Source organism: Equus quagga, chromosome 14, assembly GCF_021613505.1.
Source record: "Equus quagga isolate Etosha38 chromosome 14, UCLA_HA_Equagga_1.0, whole genome shotgun sequence".
In the NCBI taxonomy this organism is placed as follows: domain Eukaryota; kingdom Metazoa; phylum Chordata; class Mammalia; order Perissodactyla; family Equidae; genus Equus; species Equus quagga.
The window spans coordinates 70,993,343-71,017,295 of NC_060280.1; the positions used below are offsets into that span (position 1 = coordinate 70,993,343).

Consider the following 23,953-nt stretch of genomic DNA (forward strand, 5'->3'; position numbering starts at 1 on the left):
ATACTAAATCTTGATGGAATCATCAAAACCCTCCTATTTCCTTTCTGGAAGATGAGACCATCATGCCAAGGCATATCATAAACTTGTACTTATCAGATTCTTCCTCAATCCCTTCATCCACATGGGTCATTTGGTCTTGGAAATTTCTCCTGGGCCAACTGATGTATGTCCATGTGTATGTTTAGTCCTCCAAGCCCTGTTAACCTCTCATTCAGTGCTCCTCTCATGCTTCCCTGAGCCAAAGCCTTCTTAGCCTACTGGGAACATATTTGCTTGGTTTGTTTCTCTTTTCCCCTCTTTAGATATACTACTAGCATCTCGAGGTTTGAATAAATTTTGCTCCTTATTAATCAAGGGTAAACCCAGGCTTAAGTAATTATTTCCAAAGAACATGGAAAACCTGCATCAGAATCATCTAGTTTGTTTCTTTAAAATACTGATTTCTAGACTCTACCTGTAAAACTGCAATCATTCTCTGGGATTATGGCCCAGGAACATAGATTTTTAACAATTTCTCTGGGTTATTCTTAATAACATTAAAGTTTGAGAAATACTGGATTTAAGGAGTAAGAAGAGTGTTAGACAGGTTTGAATGTGATTAAGGAAAAAGTCAGAAGTGTAAGTTAGGGGTAAGTTGTAGGTAGGATATAGAAGAGCCTAGAAATGGGAGGCTTAGTTTTCTAAACTAAAAACATTGCCAACTTTCTAAGGTGGTGGTAGAGCTAACTTTACAGATGACCCAGGGCAGCAATAAATCTAGGCTTCTGAATTCTCACAACATTCCGATGGCTCTCTCATGCTCCAATATGAGCATGGATGTGGAGAGATTATTCTTTTCAGATGTGGGCTAAGTACCCCCATACAGGAGAGATTAGATATAATCATGAACACTTTGTACCGAGTATTCTACCAGGTGCTGGAGATAGAGTGTTGAATAAGATGATGAAGAGCACATAGTGTAGTAGGGGTTAGATATATGCAATTCATAAATTCTGCTAGAATTCACTTAAGGCCATGATAAAAGTAAAATCAAAGTCTTATGGGGGCAGAGAAGAGAAAGGTACAAATTTTGTTTGGGGGCAGCATGGAACATTTCATAAATTTATTAACATTTAACTGAGCATTTAAGGATAATTTTGTCCAGATCGAGAATGAATATGAGTCTTTTAAATTTAAAGTGACCTAAAGTACCAAAACCTTCGAGTTTTTCAATAGGAAAATGAGATTATAAAGATTAAAGATTAATAACATTATTCAGTCTTGATTATCAAACTACTCTTTAAAATGCATTCATAGTTATTATAAAGGCATATTCCACTTTAAAGATTGAAAGACCAGAGCATACTATTTGTTGAGTGAAAGAATGATTTGAACCTAATGGACTTAAAGGTTCATAGGAGTATAAGCTGAGTTGGCTCTGGAGAGAGAAGAAATTTAAACGTTATCTTTGGATCCTCCCCATCTGTGTTAGTAGTGCCATAATACACCTATTATATGGTATTCTTGTCACAAAGTGGTATTAATTGTCACATAATCTTATTAATGTTAATTTTACAAGAGAAGTGAATATTTTTTAGTTATTTTCTTCTTAATAGAAGTAATTTGGTTCTTAAAGACTTTAAGATATATAGCTAGCACAATAATTGTGGAATGAACATTGTCCTGAAATTGTGCTATTTTGGGCAGAGTACTTTGTCTTGTGCTCTCCCAAATACAAGAGGTTAACAATACTCCTCTATATACAAAACTTGATCTTTATATGAAACTTCAGTGAGAAGTAAAAGGATAAAGTTTTCCAAAAGCTGGGGGCTTAGTATTTCAGGCTTTAATAAAGGAGGAAGTTGTTAGTTTCATTATCTGAGTATCCAAAACATAAAAATCAGAGCTTCCTATAGTGCAGTACCATATTTTGTTGGTTCAAGTGTTGATCTATGTATATGGAATTAAACAGGAGGAATGAGAACACTCTCTTCCTATCTTCCCTCAGAAAAACAGAAATTGCATTGGTATCTACAGTGAAATGTACCATATTTTTCGTACTCCAAATCTATATACCTTAAAACATCTATAAACAAAATTAACTTCAACAAGTCTAGTTTAAGTCAGGAGTAAGAATAAATTTTGAATATACAAAGTTGTCTGAGATAGGAGACTGATATAAGTTGGCTCTTGTACCTGTTCCAATACTGCATTTCTTCAGCTTCTTCCCCTGCCCAGTTTGAAGAACGTCCCTCAGAGGACCAATCTGGCTCCTGTTTATGGTCAATGGAGCACACAAAAGGCTTCTTGCATCAACAGGTCTTTTTGCTTCAAGTAATACCAAGCAAAACCCCTTTGCAGTGTTCAAAAAGACGTTCCTATAACTTTGCTTGATTATTTCTTCCCACACCCAAACAATTAAATTTACTTTAACTTATTTTGAACCTTCTTTGAAATCCCAAAAGGGAACAACTTTCATCCAACTTTACTAAAAATAAGCAATGTAATTAGTCCTTTGAGGCTACAGGGGGTGAGTTGTTTGAGATTTGTCAGAAAATGGCAGCCATAGCTCTTTACCCAAAAGATAGAGCTATCTCTTGAGTACAGGGTACAGGGTAATGTGCTACTGCATTGAAACTTTGGGAAATTCTTTGAAACTATGTAATGACTCAGTGAGACCTAGGGTATCTTGACAAAGTAATGAAATTATAAATTTAAATATATATTTATATGTATGTAATCAGCACTAGTAACAAAACAAGCCCTATTTTTGATAAATACTGGATGTTGAGTCCCACAGCAGTTATGGCGTATATTAGTTACACGAACTTGAATATGTTTGTTAAATTCTCTGAGCTTCAGTTTCATCATCTGCAAAATGGATGTCACAGGGCTTTCAAGAGAATGGATTGTGTATAATTTGCACCAAGGTGGTCAATGGAGATTAGAAAAATCATTTGAATCTTGCTCATCATCAAGTAGATAAAAATTCTATTCTCATTTACATCAATTCTATAAGTTCAAGTATCTATTTTTCTCTGTCTATTCCACCCTTCATCCCCCAAATAAATGATGAACTTGAAGCTCATCAAAACAATACTGTGACCTGATAAAAGCCTGCATCTTTCTAGGTGCAGTTCTGCTGAAAGATTTTGCACATTCTGGAGCATGAAGTGAGTTGTGACTAGTATTGGCTTAACAGAGATTCAATAAAAAATCTAAAGGACATATTTGAAAGTTCTATTGATGGTTGTCTCATCTTGGTTAGAATTCAGAAATATAAAGTCATGTTAAACTATGTATTAGTGATTTTTATTTGTAGTAAATTGTGTCTTTCCTCTCTCCTTGAAAACAGGAAGTATTATTCTATGATATTCTTAGGGGTTCACATGCTAAAGAAACCATGGTTTAAAATATACAATAGAAAAGAAATAATTTTTCACTGATCAGAATTATCTGTCTAGAGAAAAATTTTCAGATTCTACGATTCTCAAATCTTGTCTTGTTAACTTAGACAGAATGATGAGGTCAATAAAAGCTATTCACTTTTAATAGGGGAAAGAGAGGTCAGTGAGGAGCAAGCCTTGTCTGATTTTCAGGAATTAGAGGAAGTGTGCACCAAGAATGTTGGATACTGTGGTGGTTACTGTGGATGAGCTCTTTCCACCTTTATTCATGCTCTCCAGTGGGCAAGATCCACAGAGTCCTGGGAGTCAATCTTGGAGCCCCAGTCTAGAATCCATTTCCTAAGCACATTGGTGATTTTATAAACACTTAATTCCTTGTAATTCTCCTTGCCTAAAAGTTGTAGAATTATTTCTGTTTCCTTCACTGAAACCTGATTGATATAAATTCCAATTAGAGTGGGACTTCTATGACCTAGGGAAGATCAGCAGTTCATCCGGAGGATGTTTTTTTGACTAACTGGACCGCAAAGGCTTCCCTCAAAGGAACAGTACAAGAAAAAAAATGGGTCCAAATGGGTTGCTGAATAATACACTTGATGATATCTACCTTCATTCTAAGAAAAATGACCTCATGTGACCATATTTCTTCTTTGAATTGGGATGGGATATCAGTCTGAAGGGAGATAATTGATATAATTGCTATCTTTTCCAAAAAATTGATTTCTTTTCCTTTTCTTTCTTTCTTTCTTTTTTTACATGCCTATTTACTTTGATTAATCCATGCAAATAAGTCAGGGAAACCAGAAATGTCTATTGACTAGCTGAGTTAGATCAGAAACTACTGTATAATATTAAATTATCCTATAGGATGCTGCACAAATTGAGAATATATGTTGAAGTATGTGAAGATTTTCTTTGACAACTTCAAGATCCTTTTCTGGAATCTTATCATCTTCCTCCTAAATAAGATAATTTATTGACTTTTTAAATACTCTAGTGAAGCTCTTCTTATCCTTTCCCCTTTATAAAAATTTACCCTCATTTGTTATCTGAGCAAGGTTTATGCAAAAAAGAGTGGATTACAGGCTGTGCCATATCACTTTCAGAGTTACTAGCACCTAAAAAGAAAAATCAGAGGTTAGCCTAAATGAGTGCCAGATTGGTAAAATTTCAGGCAGCTTTAAAAATGAATGAAAGGATACCTTACAGTGTTGGGACATTTGCATGGTGGCAGGATTGTGCATCAAAACCAACAACTCAGATAATATATATGTTATCTGAAATTATTAATAAAGTTTCAATTTGATTGCTAGTAGAAACTGAGAGAGACTAGATTTGAATTCAGGTAGAATATGTCATCTAGAGATGAATTATTGAATTGCGCTTTTAGATTTTGAGGAAAACACAAATGTAATACATATATTAATAATACTTTAATAACAACAGCCATATTAGGAATATTAATACTAACACTAATAATAGTAACATTATTATTATGACAGCATAAATTTATTTCACTATTTGCTAAGTTTCAGTAAATATCCTAAGTTTTTTACATCATTACCATATGGGAAAAATGATATTTGAAGAGTGCTTTGAGAGTAGAATCTTATTTAATCCTCACAACAATGCTATGAGGTATAAATTACTTTGTGCCTAATTTATAGATTAGGAAAGTGAGTTTTAGACAGAGTAAGTAACTTTCATATGGTCAGGCAGCTATCAAGAGAGTGACATGAAATTTAAATCTGGTCATTTGATTCTAAGGGCAAAGCTCTTAACCACTTTATTACACTGTCTTCTTCCAGTGCTCACCCATTTCATAAATATCAGACATACATATAACCTGAATATAACAGCTGCCATTGAAAAACATCTATTGAGCACCCAGTCTGTGCTAGATCCTGTTTCCCAGTACTACAGAAATGCTTATTCTTTCTTCTCACATTTTCTGGAGGAAAAGCCTTTCTTTCTTCTCCACATTCTGGTAGTCTTGGATTTTTCCACTCTTTCCTTGTTTTCCTAATTGAGGAGAAATAGCTAATCTGAAGGGTCAGAGTCTAAAATTCATTGAGCCAATCATTTACCAGTAGGTGGACTACCGTGCTTCAAAAGCAAGAAGGCAACTCCATCCTTTTCTTAGGACCAGTTCATTTATCAATAGAAAAATGATACTTTTTGGCATTATCTCATCACTGTTACTCCCACAAGTTAATAGAATAGAACATGGAATCCTTTTCTCCCTTTGGGGGATGTCCACAATTTTCTTTTCATTTACAGTGGATCAGGCAAGAGGGAATAAGTTTGAGGCCTCATTTGGCCTTAAGACAAAGATGCATTTTTCCAATGTAATATTTGCTAGAGAGTTCTGCTTTCTGCAGATAATGGTTCCTTTGCCCCTTACTATACCTGATACATTCATCTTATTTGACGAGTGGCCTCTATGTATATTCTCCATTGATTAGAACTTACAGGAGAAGAGTGAATCTTAGGATGAGCTAACTTCTGAAAAAATTTCTTATGAATTCAAACAAGATATAGAATCACAAAATTGTGATATGTTGTTTGATAAGTTATATAAACAGGTAAATAAAGAGTAATTTAAGTAGACATAGGTGAATGATTATTTCTCCTAGTGGGTTTAGGAGAGACTTTCCAAAGTTGTTATTTTGTGCTGTGTTTTGAAAGACAGTTATGAGCCTGTCAGGTAGAAAGAGCTATTGGAGGTTGGAATGGGCATTGATGAGGGTGGGAATATTACTGGCCTTCCATATATGAGAAAATTGACTCTCAGAAATGCTAGTGACTCTCTTATGGTAATGCAGCTAATTCACAGTCAAGATAATAATATCGATTTTTTGAATTTGAGTTCAGCGTTTATTACACATTTCTAGATTGAGCCCCTTTTCAATAAAGATTAAGGTTTACCTTGTGTTATGGACTGAATATTTGTGGTTTCCCCAAATTCATATGTTAAGTCCTAACTCCCAATGTGATGGTATTTGGAGGTGGAGCCTTTGGGTGGTAATTATATTTAATGAAGTCATGAGGGTAGTGCCCAGAGGATGGGATTAGTTGCCTTATAAGAAGAGGTAGAGTCATAAGAGCTCACTCTCTGTGCACAGAAAGAAGAGGTCCTGTGAACACACAGCAAGCTGGTGGCTGTCTCCAAGCCAGGAATAGGGCCCTTACAAGGAACTGAATCTTCTGGCACCTTGATTAAACTTCCCAGTCTCCAGAACTGTGAGAAATAAATGTCTTCTGTTAAAGCCAACCAGTCTTTGGCATTTTGTTATAGTAGCCTAAGCTGACTTACACAACTTGGATATTGCTTCTGTATTTAAAAATAAGAAAGGCAATCACTACATAGAAAGGCTATGTAGGGCCTAGAAAACACCTCAGAGTTTCAATTTCAGCCCCTGAAGGGCTTCATTTTAAGAGTAATGCCCACATTATGAAGGGATTTTTACTAGGATTAAAGAGAAAAAGAGAGTCTCAACCTAGTAAAACTTAAATCTAAACCTACACAAAATTGAAGAGATATACCAACATCTTAACCAACTGCTACGACAAAACTCAATGCTCTTTAGAGAAAGGTAACAGAATCCAGGATCTCTATAGCATGTTAACAACAATGTACAGTACACAATAAAAAATTACTAGATACACAAAGAAGCAGAAAAACGTGCTCAATATTAAAAAAATCAATACACACTTACAGATAACCCAGATATTGAAATAAGCAGAAAATATATTAAAATAACTATGATAAATATGGTTTGTTTTGATACCTTATTTTTAAAATTGTTTTTTAAATTATTTTTTTGTTGTAGGAACGTTGGATTATAACATTATATAACTTTCAAGTGTATATCATAATATATTTTGAATTATGTGTAGATTACATCAGGTTCACTGCCCAAAGACTAATTAGAATCCATCCCCAAACACATATGCCTAATCAGCTCTTTCATCCTCCTCCCTCCCCCTGCCCTTCTGATAATCACCAATCCAATATCTGTTGCTATATGTTTATTTGTTGTTTTTATCTTCTACTTATGAGTGATATCAAATGGTATTTGACTTTCTCCCTCCGACTTGTTTCACTTAGCATAGTACTCTCAAGGCCCATCCATGTTGTCACAAGTGGCTGGATTTTGTCATTTCTTATGGCTGAGTAGCAGTCAATTGTGTACATATACTACATCTTCTTTATCCATTCGTCCCTTGGTGGGAACCTAGGTTGCTTCCAAGTCTTGGCTATTATGAATAAGGCTGAGATGAACATAGAAGTATCTTTATGCATTTGTGTTTTCAAGTTCTTTGGATAAATACCCAGCAGTGGAATAGCTGGATCATATGGTAGATGTATTCTTAATTTTCTGAGCAAACTCCATACTGTTTTCCCTAGTGGCTGCACTAGTTTGCACTCCCACCAGCAGTGTAGAGCGTTCCCTTCTCTCCACATCCTCTCCAACACTTGTTTCCTCTGTTGTTAATTATAGTCATTCTGAGGAGGAGAGTGAGGTGATACATCATTGTAGTTTTGATTTGCATTTCCCTGATAGTTAATGATGTTGAACATCTTTCATGTGCCTGTTGGCCATCGGTATATCTTCTTTGGACAAATCTCTGTTCAGATCTTTTGCCCATTTTTTTAAATTGGGTTGTTAGTTTTTTTTGTTGTTGAGCTGTACGAGTTCTTTGCATATTTTGGAAATTAACCCCTTATCTGATATATGGTTTGCAAATATCTTCTCCTAATTGTTAGGTTGTCTTTTAATTTTTTTCATGGTTTCCTTTCCTGTTCAGAAGCTTTTTAGTTTGATGTAGTCCCATTTGTTCATTTCTTTTATTCTTTCCCTTGCCCAGTCAGACATGGTGTTTGAAAAAATGCTGCTAAGACCAATGTTGAAGAGCATACTGCCTATGTTTTCTTCTAGAAGTTTCATGGTTTCAGATCTTACATTCAAGTCTTTAATCCATTTTGAATTGATTTTTGTGCATGGTGTAAGATAATGGTCTACTTTCATTCTTTTGCATGTGGCTGTCCAGTTTTCTCAACTCCATTTATTGAAGAGACTCTCCTTTCTCCATTGTATGTTCTTGGCTCCCTTGTCGAAAATTAGCTCTCCATAGACGTGTGGATTTATTTCTGGGCTCTCGATTCTGTTCCATTGATCTGTGTGTCTGTTTTTGTGTCAGTACCATGCTGTTTTGGTTACTACAGCTTTGTAGTATATTTTGAAATCAGGGAGTGTGATACCTCCAGCGTCGTTCTTTTTTCTAAGGATTCCTTTGGCTTTTTGGGGTCTTTTGTTATTCCATATAAATTTAGGTTTCTTTATTCTATTTCTGTGAAAAATGATGTGGGAACTTTGATAGAGACTGCACTGAATCTATAGAGTGCTTTAGGAAGTACGAACATTTTAACTATGTTAATTCTTTGAATCCAACATCAGGGAGTATCTTTCCATTTCTTTGTGCCTTTTTCAATTTCCCTCAATAATTCACAACTACAAGTCTTTCACCTCTTTGGTTAAACTTATTCCTAGGTATTTTATTCTTTTTATTGCAATTGTAAATAGGATTGTATTCTTAATTTCTCTTTCTGTTCCTTTGTTTTAAGTGTAAGGAAACACAACTGGTTTTTGTGTGATTTTGTATCCTGCAACTTGACTGTATTCATGTATTATTTCTAAAAGATTTTTAGTGGATTATGTAGGGTTTTCTATATATAAAATCATGTCATCTGTAATAGTGACAGTTTCACTTCTTCTTTTCCAATGTGGATCCCTTTTATTTCTTTTTCTTGCCTGATTTCTCTAGCTAGGACTTCCAATACTATGCTAAATAAGATTGATGAAAGTGGGCATTCTGTCTGATTCCTGTTCTTACTGAGATAGCTTACAGTTTTTCTCCACTGAGCATTATATTAGCTGTGGGTTTGTCATATATAGCCTTTATTATGTTGAGGTGTTTTCTTTCTATGCTCATTTTATTTAGAGTTTTTATCATAAATGTATGTTGTATCTTGTCAAATGCTTTCTGTGCATCTATTGAGATGATCATGTGATTTTTATTTTTCATTTTGTTAATGTGGTGTATAACGCTGATTGACTTGCAGATGTTGAACCACCCCTGTATCCCTGGAATAAATCCCACTTGATCATGGCATATACTCTTTTTGATGTATTGTTGTATTCGATTAGCTGGTATTTTCTTGAGGATTTTTGCATCAATGTTCATCAGTGGTATTGGCCTGTAATTTTATTTTTTTGTGCTCTCCTTGTCTGGTTTTGGTATCAGGATAACGTTGGCTTCATAGAATAAGTTAGGAAGCTTATCCTCCTCTTCAATTTTTTGGAAGAATTTGAGAAGAATGAGTATTAAGTCTTCTTTGAGTATTTGGTAGAATTCATCAGGGAAGATGTCTGGTGCTGGAATTTTATTTTTTGGGAGGTTTTTGATTACTGTTTTGATCTCCTTACTGGTGATTGCTCTATTCACATTCTCGACTTCTTCTTGATCCACTTGTGGAAGGTCGCATGATTCTAAGAATTTATCCATTTCTTCTAGATTATCCAATTTGTTGGCATATAGCTTTTCATAGTATTCTCTTATAATCTTTTGTGTTTCTGAGGTGTCCATTGTAATTTCTCCTCTTTAATTTCTGATTTTATTTATTTGAGCCTTCTCTCTTTTTTTCTTGGTGAGTCTAGCTGAAGGTTTATCAATTTTCTTTATCTTTTCAACAAACCAGCTCTTGATTTCATTGATTTTTTTCTTTTTTTTTTTTAGTCTCTATTTTGTTTATTTCTGCTTTGGTTTTTATTATTTCCTTCCTTCTGCTGATTCTGGGCTTTGTTTGTTCTTCTTTTTCCAGTTCCTTTAGATACACTGTTAGATTATTTATTTGGGATTTTTCTTGTTTGTTCAGGTAGGCCTGAATTGTTGTAAACTTCCCTCTTAGAACCTCTTTGCTGTAGCTCATAGATTTTGGCATGTTGTATTTTCATTTGTCTCCAGGTATTTTTTGATTTCTCCTTTGATTTATTCATTGACCCAATCATTGCTCAGTAGCATTTTGTTTGATCTCCACAGTTTTGTTGTTTTTCTGATTTTCTTCCTGTAGTTGATTTCTAGTTTCATATTTTTATGCTCAGAAAAGATGCTTGACATTATTTCGATCTTCTTAAATTTATTGAGACTTGTTTTTTGGCCTAATATGTGATCAATCTTGGAGAATGTTCCATGAGCATTTGAAAAGAATGTGTGTTCCGTGGTTTTTGGATGGAATGTTTTATATATATCTACTTAGTCCATCTGGTCTAATGCGTCATTTAAGACCAATGTTTCCTTATTGATCTTCTGTTTGGGTGATCTGTCCATTGGAGTAAATGGAGTGTTAAAGCCTCCTACTATTATTGTGTTACTGTCTGCTTCTCCTTTTGTGTCTGTTAATAATTGCTTTATATATTTAGGTGCTCCTATTTTGGGGTGCATAGACATTTACAAGTGTTATGTCCTCTTGTTGGATTGTTCTCTTTATCATTATGTAGTGCCCGTCTTTGTCTCTTGTTACAGTTTTTGTTTTGAAGTCTATTTTTTTCTGATATAAATATTGCTACCCCAGCTTTCTTTTCTTTCACATTTGCATGGAGTATCATTTACCATCCTTTCTTTCAGTTTGTGAGTGTCTTTAGGTCTGAAGTGTGTCTCTTGTATGCAGCATATATATGGGTCTTGCTTTTTTATCCAATTGGCCACCTTATGCCTTTTTATTGGAGCATTTAATCCATTGACATTTAAAGCAGCTATCGATAAATATGTATTTATTGCCATTTTTGTTACTTTTTTTCTTGGTGTTTTAGTGGGTCTTCTTTGTTCCTTTCTTCTTCTCCTGCTCTCTTCCCTTGTGGTTTGTTTTTCTTTAGTAATATGTTTATTTCTTTTCTCTTACTTATTTGCTTATTTATTGTAAGTTTCTGGTTTGTGATTACCATGAGGTTCATACATAATGTTCTATATAAACAGCAATCTATATTGAGTTGATAGTCTTTTTAGTTTGACCTCTTTCTAAAAGATCTACTCTTTTACTCCTTTCCTCCCACATTGTATGTTTTTGAAATAATATCTAGTCTCTTATTTTGTGTGTGTCTATCCACTACCATCTTATCATTGAAATAGATAATTTTGGTATTTTTGTCTTTTAACCTTAATATTTTGTGCATAGGTGGTTGATTTGTTACCTTACTGTACTTTTGCCTTTACCAGTGATTTTATTGCATTTTTGGGGGATAATTTTCTTATTCCTATTTGTGACCTTCTCTTTCCTACTTAAATAAGCCCTTTCAGCATTTCTTGTAGAATTGTCTTCTTGGTGATAAACTTTAATTTTTGCTTGCCTGGGAAGCTATTTGTCTCTCCTTCCATTCTGAATAACCTTGCCAAATAGAATATCCTTGGCTGTAGTTTTTTTCCTTTCAGCTCTTTAAATATGTTGTGCCACTCTCTTCTAGCCTGTAGGGGTTCAGATGAGAAGTCCACTAATAGCCTTATGGGCTTTCCTTTGTATGTCACTTGTGTTGCCTTTCTCTTTCCATTCTTAGGCTTTTAGCTGCCTTTCTCTTGCAGCTCTGTTTATTTTTAATTTTGGACATTTTAATTATAATGTATCGTGGTGTGAGTCTTTTTGGGTTTAGCTTGTTTGGTGCCGTCTATGCCTTCTGTACTTGAATGTCTGTTTCCTTCCTTAGCTTAGGAAGGTTTTCAGCTATCATTTCTTCAAATAGATTCTCTGCTCCTTTGTCTGTCTCTCCTCCTTCTGGGACACCTATAATATGAATGTTAGTGTGCTTGTTATTGTCCCAGACTTCCCTTAGACAGTTCTCATTCTTTTTTAATTCTTTTTTCTTTTTTCTGTTCATCTTGGGTGATTTCCTCTTGTCTTTAGTCCAGCTCACTGATCCGTTTTTCTGTATCATCTACTCTGCTATTGAGTCCTTATAGTGAATTTTTCCTTTCCAATGTTCTATTATTCATTTCGAATTGGCTCTTTTTCATATTTTCCAATTCTTTGTTGACATTCTCACTGTGTTCATCCAGTTTTCTCCCAAGATCAGTGAGTGTCCTCATGAGTTTTTGTTTGAACTCTTTGTCAGGTAGATTGTTTATTTCTGTTTCATTTAGTTCTTTTTCTGGGGTTTTGTCCTATTCCCTTGCTTGGAACACATTCTTTTTCCTCTTCATTATGCCTCTTTCTCTAAGCTTATATCTATGTATTAGGTGAGTCAGCTATGTCTCCTTATCTTGGAGAAGTGGCCTTATGTAAGAGATGCCTTTTGAGGCCTAGCAGTGTGCTTCTCTCTCATCACCTATCCAACTGTTCCCGGAGTGACTTCTGTGTGGGCTACATGTGTCCTTCTGTGACAGGGCTGCTCTTACTGCATGTACCCAGGGAGTCTAGGTTTTCTCTCCCTGGCCCGCTCTTTGTAAATTAGGTTTGGGGAGCCTGCAAAGTCTAATAGCACTCTCCCTTGGCAGTTTTCCTGTTGTGAGTAGGCATCCGGTGTGGCTGGTTGCTAGGCTCAGGGGCTTACAACTGCTGTAGGCCTCACTCTTGAAAGGCTGTTGTCAACTCTCTCAGGATTGCAGCTGGGTGGGACTGGCCCCATGGGAGCACCCAGTTGTTTCAGGCTTTGGAAGCTGGGGCTGACACCCTTTGTGACTGTTGGTGAAGCACAGGTCTTCTGCCACTGATAAGCCCCACCCCACAGGTCCACATACACTATCAACAGAGTCCTGGCCCACGCACACATCGTGACCCCCTGGACATACCCAGTTGACCCACTGCTGAGGCCCCCACACTCTCCACCAACATCCCCCACAGTTCACCTGCTTCTCACAAAGGCCCTTCCCACAGAGGTGGACACACTCACCTGCCTGTAGAGGTTGGAGGCACCTAGTCTATGCAGGCTGACAAATAGCCTGAGGGCTTGCTATTTGGTGGGGCCAGTCCCTCGGACTGCCTGCCCTGGCTGAGCTGTATTAAATCTGTGCTCTAGTGGGAGTGGCACACACCTGGGCTTTCAGGCCAGGGGAAGAACTCCAATGGCATCTGCCAGCATCTGTGTCAGTACACCTGTACTAGGTCACGACAGTGGCTGCCACTAATGTCTCAGTCTCTAGAGAGGTCTCACCTTTCACCAAGATGCACCCAGAGCCTATCTGCTGTGTCTTTTTTCATCAAAGGACTGCGCACCTTTCTAGTGATTTTAGGCTGTTCTCTGAGATGGTGAATGTGTACGTGGACCCTTTAAGAGCCAGCTTTTTATGGCTTATGTCTGATAGCTTTTCTGGGGGTATTCCCCTTTGTAGTTAATAGCCAGCAAAGCCAGATACTATGATACTTGTCTCTGTTGTGCTGAACGTGAAGGATGTTTATAGCGGTAATGCACCCCTGCTCAGGTCCCCACTTCTCCAGGGAAGGGTGAGTAACTTAGTGTGGCTCCTGCTCAGCTGTGAAGCTCCTTGGCTCATGAAGGTGGCTTTGTTTTTTTCTCCAGAAAGAATTTCTGCCTCTTCTGCCTCAGTTAGGACTGTCCCTTTATGTGGGGGTTCTTTTTGTCCACTTTTCAGTTCTCTCTCTGGGGAAATTTTTCTAAGAATAGTTGTAACCTCATTATCTTCATGGGAGGAGATGAGTTCAGAGTCCACATACGCCACCATCTTGACGAATATCTTATTGATAAATATGTTATAGTAACCAGAGCAAAAGATTGACAAAATAGAGGAAGAGGTAGAAAAATTCAGGACAAGAAATTGGGTTTAAAAAAACAAATAGAAATCCGAGAATGAAAAACGCAATATATTTAATGAGAATATTCATTAGCATGACTAAAAGCAGTTTGAGCATAGAAAAAAAAATTGGTTTATTACAAATCAAACACAATAAAGGTGCAAAGAAAGATAAATTGAAAAAAGAACACAAGAACTCAATGTCTGTCATGTGCCAAGTGATACAGCATACTTGTAACTAAAGTTCTAAAAAGATAGTAACAAGTGAATAGAAAAGACACCTATTTGAAAGAATAGTGGCAATTTCTACCCAAATCTGACAAAAAAAATTGTAACACATAGATCCAGAAAACTCAATGAACCCAAAGTAGAATAGGTACAAGGCAAATTATAGTCAAACTGATGAAAACCAAAGGTCAAGTTAAAATCTTAAAAGCACTTGGATAATAAAAAGTGCATTATTTTCAGAGGAACAATGATATGAATGACAGTGAACCCTCATCAGAAAGAGTGGGGGTCAGAAGACAGTGGAATGACATCTTAAAGTGCTCAAAAGATGTGAATGAGGGCTTTAACCCAGAATTCTACACCCAGTGAAAATGCTGCAAAAGTAGAGGACAAATAAAACCATTTTCAAATAAATTGAAATTGAAAGACATTGTCACTTGTAGTTCTACACTACAAGAATCAATAAAGGAAGCTCTTCTAGCTAAAAGAGAAATAACAGAAAGATTTTTTAACTTAAAGAAGGAATGAAAAGTTCTGGAAATTGAGAAATGTGAGAAAATATACAATGCTATTTTACTTTCTTATATTTTAAAAAATTTAATTGACTAAGGCACTAATATAACTATTGCATTTTAGTGTTACTAGCACACGTAGGACAAAAATACATGAAAGCAGTGGTGTAATGGAAAAGAATGGGTTAAGTTGAACCATGCTGTTTAAAGTGTTTACATTATACATAATACAGTAAAATATTAATTCAATGTAGATTATGATAAGTTGAGCTTAAAATTTTTGTCCCTTAAGCAACCAATGAAAGATACAAAAAAGAATAGTTAAAAAGGCAGTAAAGGTCATAGAATGGAATCTTAAACAACTACTCAAGTGACTTAAGTAACAGAAGGACAAAATAACAAAACATAGATGGGACAAGCAGGAAAAAAGTAGCAAAATAGGAAGTTTATACCTAACCATAATAATAACTATATTACAAGTATATATTCTACAAACTCCAATTCATAGGCAGCAATTCTTATACTGGATAAAAAGGCAAGACAGAACTAGACGCCATTTAGCAAAAACCTTGAGGGTATTATGCTAAGTGAAATAAGCACCACAAAGAAAGACAAACCCCATATGATTTCACTTACCTGTGGAAGATAAATAAACCCATGGATAAGGAAAACAGATTAGTAGTTGTGTGACCAGAAACCAGGCAAGAAAAGGGTGACTGAGAATCTGATCCATAAGTAGCATTGTCTGTAAAATCTTTTCCAGACAAGGAGAAAACTAAATGTGCTTTTTCAGAGGTTGACATCTCCCATTTTTGCAGATGTTGCCATCCTACAGTGGAACTTACATGATTACAGCAAGACTCCTGAAAATTGTTCCAGCTCTAAGTGTCCAAAAGTTACCATGGACCTGTTATGTGATGGTGTGTTCCTTGAACTTGTTATGTAATGGCATGTTGCATGGAACTCATTATGTAACGGTACCTTGACCTCATTATGTGTTGGTGCCTTGAACTCATTATGTAACGGCCAGCACAGGCACCCAGATTGGGCCTAGTTGTTACACAGTTGTAGCACATCCTCTGCACTCTGATGCATAAAGTTTCCACCAGCACTAAGCTCAGGGAGACACTGCTTTGGGGGCATCCCAGGTGTTCTCCATTGCTTGTGCAAGAAATAAACCTTTTCTTCACCTACTTCAGCGTTGGTTGTGGTTTTTGGCTCTGCACTCACCAAGAGATGGACCCACTGAGTTCTGTTACAGTTACCAGAGGGGAAGGGAGTGAAGGGAGGGCAGAAATGGTAAAGGGCGCATATGTATGGGGACGGATAAAAACTAGACTATTGGTGGTGAACATGATGCAGTCTATACAGAAACTGCTAATATAATAATCTACATCTGAAATTACACAATGTTATAAGCCAATATGACCTCAATAAAATAATTTTAAAAAAAGAAAAAACATATTTTGCAGTTAAAGGCATGGACAAGGTGAAAATTAAAAAATAAAAATGACTAACATAAGAAAACTGGTACACCTGTTTTGATAACAAAGAAAGTAGATTTCAAGACAATGAGTATTACTAAATACAAAGAGAGGCATTTCATAAGAACATGATCAATCCACCAAGAAGACACAACAATCCTAGTCGTATACACATCCCTAACAAGCAATGAAAATACATGGAGCAACATTGACTAAATAAAGGGAGATACAAAAAATTCACAAATATAATGAATAGAACATTGGTGAACTGTGAGACAACTTCAATTTCCCAGATATGTGTGCAATTGGAGTCCCAAAGGAGGGAGGAGGCAAGGAGTAATGGCCAAAAATTTCCAAATTTGATAGAAATTATAAGCCCACAGATCTAAGAAAGGTAACAAACTCTAAGCTTAAGAAACATGGAGAAAGCTACACAAAGGCACATCAAAATCCAATTTTTAAAAACCAGTGATAGATAGAAAACCTTAAAAACAGCCAGAGAAAAGATGCATTATGTGAGAGCAAAATCAAGGATGACATCAACTTTCTCTTTAGAAACAATACAAGCCAGAAAACGAAGCAATGTCTAAAATAAATAAAGATAGTAGAAGTAAAAAACCTGTTTGACCTAAGATTCTCTATCTGGAAAAAGTAGCTTTTAAAATGAATATAAATTTATGTTTCTGGAAGATGGAGTAGGTATTTTTGTCCCTATTCCTCCCACTAAGTATAACTAAAAACCCTGGTCACATGTAAAACAAACAGAAGAGAACTCTGAAAGGTATAGAAAGGAAGGAAGACTAGCTAGGAACCTTGGGACCTGTGGAATGACACAGTCGTGAGTTCTCTCCTCACATATCCCAGAATTGGAGATGAAGAGGCCAGAAACCAAGAAATACCAACAAGCATGGACCAAAAAAGAAAACCCACGAAAGCCTGCCCTTTTGGATTCCTTTGAGTTAAGTCAGCTAGATGGAGGAATAGGAGGTTCCCTACGTTCACCTACAAAAACAATGATCTGGCAGCTATCCATAGACAAAAATGCCTTTGTGGAAGCTTTGGGATCCAGGTAGGAAGTTGTGAAACCCCAGCAAAGCCCAAGACTAAGGAGAGAAGCTTTGAGAAAGCAGGCCTGTGCTAGGGACTGCATGTGTTTCTGCTGCAGACTGAAAGTAGTTGCATCTCCCTATGGATTCAGCTCCAGCCCCACTTGGCCGCAGTCCTACAACCAGCTCTAAACTGACAAGGGGTCTAGGAGGAGCCTTGACTACCCACACCCCTGGTAATAAGCTTGTTGATTTTGGACTTTACTGCAGATCCTGAAGTGACCTTGTGAACTGGCTCCTGTCCCACTCTACTGTTATCTAGAGTCAGACATGCTGGCCCAGGGATGCAATAATGCCCATCCTTGCCCATGATGGCATATCCACTGACTTCATCCTGACTGTGGACCCAGAAGTGGCCCTGTGGTTCAGTTCCAGCTCGACTGTGCCATAGTCTGGGTACAATCCTGCCCACTCAGGGAACTACTCTGTGATCCAGCAATCCCACTTCTGAGTACATATCCAAAGGAAATGAATCTGTATCTTGAAGAGATGTTTGCACCTCCAAGTTCACTGCAGCATTATTCACAATAGCCAAGATATGGAAACTACCTGAGTAACTGTCAATGGATGAATGGATAAAGATAATGTAGTATATGTACACAATGGGATATTATTCAGCCTTAAAAAGGAAGGAAATTCCACATTTGTGACAACATGGAAGGACGTGGAGGCTATTATGCTAAGTGAGATAAGCCACCCATGAAAAGACAAGCACTGCATGCTCTTACTTATATACAAAATCTAAAAATGATGAACTCGTAAAAACAGAGACTGGAATGGTGGTTGCCAGTGGCTGGGAGGGTGGGCGAAATGGGGAGATCTTGGCCAAAGGGTCCAAAGGTTCAGTTATGCAAGACGGATAATTTATGGAGATCTAATGCACAACATTGCGACTCGAGTTAATAATACTGCATTATGTACTTGAGATTTGCTAAGAAAGTTGACCTTAAGTGTTCTTATCACAAAAAGATCATAACTATGTGAGGTGATGGATGGATGTGTTAAATAACTTGAGTGTGGTAATTATTTCACTGTATATACACATATCAAAACATCATGTTCTAAACCTTAAATACGTACAATTTCTGTTTGTCAAGTGTACCAATAAAGCTGGGGAAAAACGCCTGTTCTTTTTAGCCAAAGGATCAGGAAAGGGACAGCCTAGTAAGACAGAAAACTTTAGTACAATAATCTCTCTAGTGAAGCCAAATACCACAGAAGAAAGTTTAGCCCCATCTCCATGACAGCTAAGTCCAAATGGAAATCCCAGACTCCCACTCTCACAGGATGTAATGAGATGCCCCAACACTCTCACTGGAGCAGAGTCAGAGAATGCTATGTAGAGAGCTGGGATTTTCATCAATGTTGGGTGATAGGAGTTCATCTTCATGGTGTCAGTGGAGACCGTGTGGGGGAGCCTGGCCTTCTATCACTACCCACCAGTAATGAGGCATCCCTTCTCCTCCACTGGGCTCATGTAAGAAGAGAATTTGAGGAGAATCAGGGCTTTTACCATTGTCCTCTTGCAATGATGACATCCCACTGCAGTGTCAGCTGAGAACATGTGGGAAGGCATAACTACAACCCCCATTCATCAGTAAGGATGTGGGGAGCCTGGATTTCTTCGCCACCTGGCAGTAATGATGTGGTGTCCCCATCTTTACTGGCCAGAATGGTGTCAAAGAAAGTCAGCTAAACAAAAGGTTTAAATAAAATCTAGAGTCTCATAACATAATACAAAAATGCCCAAGTTTCAAAATAAAGAAATTACTTGTTAGACCAACAATGAAGATCTTAAGCTCAAAGCAAAAATGACAAGCAGTACATACCGTCACCAACATGACAGACATGTTAGAATTGCCTGACAAAGATTTTAAAGCAGCCAGTATAGAAATGCTGCAATGAGCAATTACAAATGTGAAAAAAATTTTTAAAAAAGAAAATCTTAGAAAAGAAATAGAAAGTTTCATCAAAGAAATGGAAGATATACAGTTACATCCTGTATGTTTCCATTTATATAACATTCTAGAAATGATAAATTTATAAAATAGAGAACACATTTAGTGGTTGCCAGGGGTTAAGGGAGGATGCTGGGCAGGAGAAAGTTAATATGACTATAAAATGGCAACATGAGGAATCCTTATGGCCATGGAAATGTTCTGTATTTTGAATCACTGTGAATGACACAGTTGTGATTAAAAAAAATTAGCAGTCCTCATCTGTATAAAATGAGTAGCTGATAATTTGTTTTATTTTACTTAAGAAAACACTTTATAATATATAACCTCAGTTGTGTGCTTACATTTAAAAAGATATCAGCCAATGCTTCTGGGTGTTTGTAGCAGGTTAGTATAGTCTCACAAAGTCTTGCAAAAAGCCTCTTAGTTAAAATACGTGGTTTCCTTTTCTGCATGAATATGATAATACGGTATAGCATAAAGCTTAAATTACCACTGACTTTGGCAAGTTAGAACATATTGGGCTTGAGTTACTTAAAAAAGTCAAGAATGAGCAAAAGATGCTGTGAATATATCTCAGTGAAATGATGACCATGTGACATTGTTATAACTGAATGCTAAGTGAGATAAGCCACCCATGAAAAGACAAACACTGCGTGCTCTTACTTACTAAGGTGACCATATGTAGATGGAAGAAAGGAAGAGAAGTAGAGCTTTGCAATGTAAGAATAAGCTCAGAATCTTTCTATATTCAGTTCATGTTTACCCATACTTACTCTGGTTGTATTAAAGGTGAAAGAATGACTTTCAGCTTTAGTTTAGAACCCTTGCATAAAATTCTTCTCCCAATGTGATTTGATACAACATAAATTTAGAGAGAGCATTTCTGGGTCTTGTATCATCTAAACAAGAGCCCTTAACTTTCCATAGAAAACATGATTTAATGAATCTCGAAGGTCCTCATCACTGCTGCAGCCCAAGGAATGTCTATCTTTTGGGGCACATTTCAAGTTTACCCTGAGGAATTTTTGGTCCCATGGTAATTTTGAGGGGTTTGAGAATAATGATTGGGACTCATTTTAGTAATGGTTAGGGTTTAAATCATTCCAAAGTATAAAACCCAAAATTGAGGGATTTTATAAACTTTTTTCTTATCCTCTATTTATTCTCTTTACTTTCTCTCATTGAATTCACCTAATCCCATAAGCTTTAACCTCTATGGAAATGATCCCCAAATCTTTTTCTCATGTTCTGACCTTTCCCCTCACCTTTATTTAGCCTTAGTTAGGTGTTTGCCTAATGAACGCTTCTACTTGGATGTCCTGCTGGCAGCTCAAGTCCTCCATGTTCAAAGTTAATGTATGATTTTTGTGAATATTTCCACTCTTGTTGAGTTCTTTCTGTTTGTAGTAACACCATAGTTTATTCAAACACCTAGGTTAGTATCTTTTGGAAATTTTTTTGTATATTTTTATCCCCTTTATGAGAAGTCCTGACGAATTTTTCCTTAGAACATTTCTTGCATATGTTTGTTTCTTGGAATTACTCACAGTAGCACTGTTAATTCAGGGCATTTTTATCATTCATTGACTATAATAATTGCCTGCCAAAGCTGACCCTGCCTCTAGTCTTTCTTACTGAAGTACATCCTGCCAGCACCCACTGTGTTAATCTTTCTAAGTGTGCACTTTGATTACTTAAATGCTGTTCCAAAAAAGAAATCAAATCTTGAATGTTTCCTGACGGCCTCCTGTAGTGAGCCTACCTTGAACTTGGCATTTGAGAGCTTCCTATACTGATCCAAAGTCTATGCTGCAGTCCAGTGGGGAGAGACATTGGGGTCTCTCTGAGAGCCTGTGGAAGTCCCCTGGGTGACATACAGGGAGGATGGAAATTATATTCTTTCTCTGAGCTCAGTAACTTTGATCTGGAGAGCTCCTAGAAGGCCGCTAAGAGTTTAGTAGTGGCCTTCACATACTTTACCAATGTTTTTTCTGTTTCACACTTGGGTCCATGAAAAAAAATTGACACTACATAGGACTTTGTCTGTGGGGCAAGAATTCTATTGTAGTTTCCAGTATAAGTCCCAGGAAAGATAAGAAAAAGGGATTCTAAATCATTCATTTTTTTTAGTAAACAAATATTTATACAATACCTACTATATATGCCCAGTATTGCTCTAAGGTGCTGCAGAAATAGCTCTGAAGGAAACAGATAAAATCCCTGCCCTTTTGGAACTTAGTTTCAAATGTATGAGAGTGCATGATCTATGTGTATAACAAACAAACAAATGTACAGTATTCCATACAGGGATAGACGCTGTGGATACAGGAAAGGTCATGTACTTTTCCTTTTGTGAAAGCGCCCTATTTGGCAACAAACAAAATGGTATACTTCCAATCAATCAATGTTATTATAATGAACTGGGCTATAAATGCAGCATAGATAATTTTTTTTTTGCTCCAAAGCCTGATATCTGGGGAAAACACTGCAGAAACATATGTCTTCTAATTTTTAATCAGGTCCCAGCTCCTGAAAACCCCTTGGGTCATATTAGCTAGTGGCTCTTTGGCACGAACAGATTCTATTTACTACCCTCTAGTCTGGAGAGGATACTCTGGGCAAAGCCACCATCAGAAATCATGATCTCATGGCTTCTCAGAGCCTGGGGTACTGAGGTCTGTGTTCTATCTTCCTTAGTCCAAAATGCAAGAAGAAGAAGAATCTCCATTTTGGGCTGTTCATTTCTGAAATTCATCAGTGCCACTTTCCCCTCCTTAAGAGTAGGGGAGAAGTGTTGAAGAGAACATTGAAGTCCTGATGCAGAAGGGTGGCTGTTGAATTTTATCTATCCTGTATTATTCTTTCAAATCTCCTCTATGGAAGCCAAGGACTCCTTGAAATGCTATATCTCCTGTCTACTGAGATGACCATTGTTCATTAGGTGGGCCCAGTGGACTGTCAAAGCAGAAGTGGAACAGAGATGCTGTAGAGTCATGGTTAGTCACAAGGTTCCTGAATCTTATTCCTAGAGAACTTGCCCATTAGTGTTTTTGATATACATCGTTAACAGTTCTCTCAGCTTTTATACAATGGAGAAAACAAAGACACACAGAGGGCTGGGCTTGCGTCCATTCTTCCATTCTGGGTCTCAATCCCATTATACTGGCATTGGGTGGAGAGAGCTGGGTACTCATTTTAATGTTATCTTTTTGTCCTGTTCCCACAGATATGTCCTAGGGAAGAATGGCTTCAGGAAATGACTCTTCAGTGACTCAGTTTATCTTGCTGGGTTTAACACAGCGGCCAGAACTCCAGCTGCCCCTGTTCTTCTTTTTCTTAGGAATCTATGTTATCACCTTGGTGGGGAATATTGGCTTGCTTTTTCTGATTGGTCTTAACTCTCACCTGCACACTCCCATGTACTACTTTCTCTTTAACATTTCCTTCATTGATCTCTGCTACTCCTCTGTCATAACCCCTAAAATGCTGATGAGTTTTGTAAAAGAGAGCATCATCTCTTATTCAGAGTGCATGGCTCAGCTCTATTTCTTCTCCTTCTTTGTTATTGATGAGTGCTATATTTTGACATCAATGGCCTACGACCGATATGTGGCCATCTGTAAGCCCTTGCTTTACAAGGTCATCATGTCCCATCAGATCTGCCTCATGCTGATGGTGGGTGCATATGTGATGGGGTTTGTAGGTGCCACGGCCCACGCTGTATGCATGATGAGACTCACCTTCTGTGATGGCAACATCATCAATCACTACATGTGTGACATACCTCCTCTCCTCCAGCTCTCCTGCACAAGCACCTACATCAATGAGCTGGTAGTTTTCCTTGTTGTGGGCATCAATGTAATCATGCCCAGTCTCACCATCTCCATTTCTTACATGTTGATCCTCTAACATCCTCCAAATCCATTCTAAAGGGGGCAGGTCCAAAGCCTTCAGTACCTGCAGCTCCCACATAATTACTGTTTCTCTTTTCTTTGGATCATCAGCATTCATGTATCTTAAGTCTTCCCCTGCTGGGTCTCTGGATCAAGACAAACTATCCACGGTTTTTTATACCATTGTGGAGCCAATGATGAATCCTTTCATCTACAGTTTGAGGAATAAAGATGTCAGAATTGCACTGAGTAAGACTTTGAATAAAAGGGTGTTGCCCTGAACAGAAACTGTGTTAGTTATTGATGCCAAATCCTAGTAAAGGCACACAATGTATAAAAATATGGAGAAAGTAGAAAGAAACCAAAATAGAAATTCAGATGATTTAAATAATAAGGAAAATTAAGTTTATTATGTAAATCACTTCACAGGAAAAGATACTGTCAGGAAGAGGAGGAGAAGTCCCTTGTCCTTTCATAGAAAGTAAGGAAAGTAGTTCATTCTGTCATTCTCCACTTTATTCTTAGAGATTATAAGGTTTTAAGTAGAAAAGGTTGAATGATGATAAATTCAGAAATGGTAAGG

At 37.0% G+C, this 23,953-nt stretch overlaps 1 pseudogene; it reads left to right on the forward strand.

Annotated features, from left to right (window-relative positions):
• Positions 1 to 22,705: 22,705 nt before the first annotated feature.
• Positions 22,706 to 23,651, forward strand: LOC124225401 (olfactory receptor 8B3-like; annotated as a pseudogene).
• Positions 23,652 to 23,953: the final 302 nt, after the last annotated feature.